Genomic DNA, 5,000 nt, shown 5'->3' on the forward strand with positions numbered 1-5,000 from the left:
GATGTTTGATTCTAAAGTAAACTAGCCAACAATATAACGGCTACAAGTCCAGCTGAGATGATCAGACCATTAAACACACAACTGGTTGGATCCTTTACTCTTTATAACATGGGAGGAGACACAGAGAGACAGAAAGACAGAATTAAAGACAAAAAGAAGGAAAGACAGAAACAGGGACTGAGTCAGACTGTATGAAATATGTCTTGTTGTGTGTTTCCAGTGTGAGGAGTGTAGAAAGGCCTTCCCAGTGTCCAGGCTGCAGACCTCCGAGCTGCTGACTCGCTGCGTCTTCTGTCGACTCAAATCACCCTCCAGGTACCGACCGCAGCCGCCGCCGCTCATGTGACTTCCTGTCCCGGGGGTCAGAGGTCAGAGGTCAGCCACGCAGCAGCAGCAGCCTAGGCAAGATTTCACCTGTTTGTTTAATTTTTTTCACTCCGTTTTAGTCAGGGTTTTCCAACGTTTTTGGCACCTGTTGGACGCTAATTTTGATGCATTTTTTGAGTTTTTAAAATCAATATTTTTGTCGCTGTTCTGGTGTTTTTTTTGCCTTTTTCCAACATTTTTGTTGCTTTTTTGCGACGTTTTTTTTTTTTCAAAGATAATTTTTTGGGGGCATTTTTAGGCCTTTATTGACAGGACAGCTGAAGAAATGAAAGGGGAGGGGGGGGGGGTTTGTACAGATGCTTGAAATCTTTGAAAATGCTTGAATTTTGATGTTGTGTTTTCAAGGTTTGAAAAGTGCTTAAATTTTGGATAAAATGCTTCAAAATGCTTGAAATTGTAACTGTATTTATTTCACAACAAATACCTATCTGACTGAATAGTTTGTTTATTAAATGGAGAAATAAATTGTTGGAGAACCTAAAATGAAATCTGCTTGCTTGTGCATGTTTGACATGCCAGGAGGCAAATTTGTGAATCCCACTATGGCCACGCCAAGACCCGCCCTACGGAGCAGCTCGATTGGTTGGGGTGAGGCATTAGACCTTGAGTAGTTAAGGTTAGGATAGCTGATTGGTCAGGGGATAGGACCTGAACAAATGGGGTTATGATACCTTGCATAAGCATGGACACCTGGCCAATAAATGCTATTGAAGGGCGGGTCTTGGCGTGGCCATAGTGGGATTCTTAATATCGCCGGGCCGTTGTCGTTTCAATGAACGTTGGCTGGAAGATGAAAAATACAAATCATGGATTAAACGGGGACAAACTCCACAAGTTGCCTCTTGTAAAGTCTGCGAAAAAGACGTGCAGCTTTTCACAATGGGCGACTCTGCGCTCTCGAGTCATGTGAAGGGTAAGACAGACTTTTCAAGTTAGCCAACTGAAGTAGCTTACTGTGCATGTTAGAGCCTATTTGTTAACGCTAGTAACTGTTAGCTAGGAATTTGCAGGCTAAGTGACTGAGAGTACTTGGTGTGATAATGTAATGTTAGTATTGCATATCCATTATGGCACGTTTATTTGTGGAATATGCAGTGAAAATAGCCAAAGTTACATCACAGTAACTGTAACGTTAACTACCTGCAAACTAAAACCTGCAAACGTTAGCCCAGTGCATAACAACAATCATTGATTGATGAACAGAAATCGTGTCAGATGGAGTGTCATACAAGTAGCCTACTGTAAGGTTGAGGATGGCCTTATGCAATATTTACACTGCTCTATTCCAGTAGATAAATGTATAAGTCTTGGCAATGAAATATATATATATTTTTTTTTTTTCATTAATATAGGCTATTTATCAGGCAGGTGCCTGGGCACTGTCGGAGTCTTCTGAGTTAAAATGGAGTTACAGGTTGTTGTTGCACTGTCTCAGATTTTGTTCAATCCTTGTCTATATCAAGAATGTGTCCCAAGCGGCCGGGTTAGCTCAGTGGGTAGAGCAGGCGCACATATGTTGAGATTTACTCCTCGATGCAGCAGCCACGGGTTCGACTCCGACCTGCGGCTCTTTGCTGCATGTCATTGCCCCTCTCTCCCCTTTCTTGTCTTCATCTGTCCTGTGAAAATAAAGGTCTAAAAATGCCAACAAAATAATCTTAAAAAAAAATAAAAAAAGAATGTGTCCCAAAACCAAGGCCTGTAAAATATTTCTGTTCAAATCCTGTCTTCATATTTTTAGCCCTTGAAAATAACTTCAGTTTTACAGCCTGAAAATCACGTTATCTGGGAAGCAATATTTGGACATTAATATAATGGAAAGTATTATTATTATATTAGTATTATTATTAAATATTCATAGGCAACCCAAACTTTGAAGGGTGGAAGACAAACATGTCAATATGACTGAACCATTACAAGTTTGTACGGCATGCACTAGATTTGGAAAACAGTGTGAAAAGACTGACATTAAGGGTAGAATAAACTTTGAGTAAAATCTAAGAGGGTGCAGCAACAGTTTTCCTGGATTTAGTCTGATCTGACCCAGAATGACCCAGCTGCATGTCATTTGGCTCAGATCCTCCCACTCAGTGCTCCTCTCCATAGCTGTCTTACTGTATGTTATGTTAGGAACCATGAAGAGATTAAACATTTAAAGGTGATAATTCAGGGTAAGTTAGTTTGTTTGGGGTAATTGTTTTTACATTGACTCAGGCAGGTTACATAGCAACTAGGGCTGTCAGCATTAACGCGTTAATCGCGATGCAATTAAGGGCCGAGCATAACGCGTTAATTTTTTTTAATCGCATGCCGCCATTTATTAATTTATTTTTCACTTCACTCGGCTTTGCGTCGTGCCTAACAGGCTACTATTTTGACCCTTTGCCGCACCGTTACTTATCATCAAGCTGCCATACTTCCTCCTAACACATCCTGCTGCTGCAGGCTGATGGAGAAAGACAGCAGCTACACAATTCTGCAGTTCTTTTGGCTCTTAAGATCTTTCTCTCTCTTCCACAAACATACAAAACAACTAGGATATACATTTATTTACAAAAATACAAATTGTATTTCATTAACCAATTGGGACATTTATTTATGATCTCATGACAAAATAAGCTAACACTAACGTTATATCTGCTTGTTAAAAATTCACGTAACATATTGACTGTAAACATTGTGTAATCTAGCATGATTCAAGAGCCCAAACACATCCCTGAGCTTCTCTCTTTTTTACAGAGTCACACTAATGTAATGGACATACTGTAATGTAGCTATGCTAGCTTGCTGCTGCTACATACCTGCACATTATTCAAAGCTCAGGTGGATTTTATTTTTACTATTCACAAGAACATTTGTCATAATCCCTCTAACTTCCAGAACTCTGTGAAGGCAGTAGGGCTGTCTCTCTCTTTCATATGTGGTGCTCCGTGTGTAAGAATCAGTAAGAATATAAACAAAGTCACGTGACTGGGGGCAGAGGGCATCGCTGATGGGAAAAATAAATTATCACAAGATTGAATGATATGACGATTTAATTTGATTTAATGTTAATAATGCTGGGCTTATCGTATTGATGCAGCCACAACAGAAAGAAAAGAAAAGTGTATTTAGGCTCTTTCTCCAGAGGGGCAGCTGAGCCAATCAGCAACAAGAGCCCGTACCTGTGCACGTCCCCGGTGATATTTAACATTTGTTCTTATAAGTTTCCTCTAAAATACAAAAGTTCCTCTTAAGTGATGTTTGCTCTCTCTCATCTGAAACAACCCTTGGATACTGTTCCATAGCTGTTGATTATTTACTTTGTACATCATTTGTGCAGTTTTAAAGTCAACAATATCTCTGAATTTTAGAGCTTTTAGTTTGATGAAAAGTGGATTAGTTGGTGCTCTATAAGTGGTTTTATTTATAATTCTTAAGGCTCTCTTTTGAAGGATGAATATAGGTTCAGTGTTTGTTCTGTAAGTGTTTCCCCACACTTCCAAACAGTAAGTAATTTACTGCAGTATGAAGGAACAGTACAACGTGTACAATGAGCCTTGATTTAATAGGTATTTGGGTTTATACAGTATTGCAATTGATTTGGATATTTTGGCCTTAATATAATGTATATGTGGCTTCCAACATTTTACATGATTATTACTCCCAGAAATTTAAGTTCTTTTACTTTTCCTATTTCAACGTCATTTATCATAAGTTTTTTGTGTAAATTTGTTGCACGATTGCCAAAAGTTATAAATTTAGTTTTACTGAAGTTCAGTTTTAGTTTATTTGCATCAAACCAGCTCTTCATCTTTTTTAATTCATTCTCCACTGCATCCAAGAGTTGTTCCAAATTGTGTGTGTGTGCGTGCGTGCGTGCGTGTGTGTGTGTGTGTGTGTGTGTGTGTGCGTGCGCGTGCGTGCGTGTGTGTGTGTGTGTGTGTGTGTGTGTGTGTGTGTGCGTGCGTGTGTGTGTGTGTGTCTCTCTGTGTCTGTGTGTGTGTGTGTGTGTGTGTATCTGTGTGTGTGTGTGTGTGTGTGTGTGTGTGTATCTGTGTGTGTGTGTGTGTGTGTATCTGTGTGTGTGTGTGTGTGTGTATCTGTGTGTGTGTGTGTGTGTATCTGTGTGTGTGTGTGTGTGTGTGTGTGTATCTGTGTGTGTGTGTGTGTGTATCTGTGTGTGTGTGTGTGTATCTGTGTGTGTGTGTGTGTGTGTGTGTGTGTGTGTGTGTATTAACAGGTAAGCAGCCCATAAAGTAAACCACACCTCTTTATTATCATCAAACATTGAATATTTTTCTTAAATGAACATTAAACTGACAGTAGAACATTTATCCTCATCAATAAAAACAAACCACCAATAATCACTTATATAATTACAATTATGCAAATCTAAACAAAATCAACAATTACCATCAACAGTCACACCCAAAACTTAACATGTCTTTAATGGAGGACGGCCCTAACAACATTTATAAACCTGAATGTATTCATATATATAAATACATTCTCAGAAAGTTATTATAACTATTATTATTATTCTAATTCTCTTTTTATTGAAACACTTTCAAACATCCATCAGACTCTTTATCTCGTCTTCATGTTTCTTATTTTACAAAAGAGAAGTTAGC

The 5,000-nt window shown here is 38.8% G+C and overlaps 2 protein-coding genes across 1 annotated transcript in view; one reads left to right on the top strand and one right to left on the bottom strand.

Moving 5' to 3' along the window:
- LOC116063107 (WD repeat-containing protein 88-like) overlaps window positions 1-5,000 on the top strand; it is an 83,129-nt gene that overhangs the window by 20,000 nt on the left and 58,129 nt on the right. The window lies entirely within an intron of this gene.
- Window positions 1-5,000, bottom strand: part of LOC116063105 (nuclear factor 7, brain-like) — a 61,661-nt gene that overhangs the window by 9,279 nt on the left and 47,382 nt on the right.

This window comes from Sander lucioperca, chromosome 19 (genome assembly GCF_008315115.2).
Source record: "Sander lucioperca isolate FBNREF2018 chromosome 19, SLUC_FBN_1.2, whole genome shotgun sequence".
Classification (NCBI taxonomy): Eukaryota; Metazoa; Chordata; class Actinopteri; order Perciformes; family Percidae; genus Sander; species Sander lucioperca.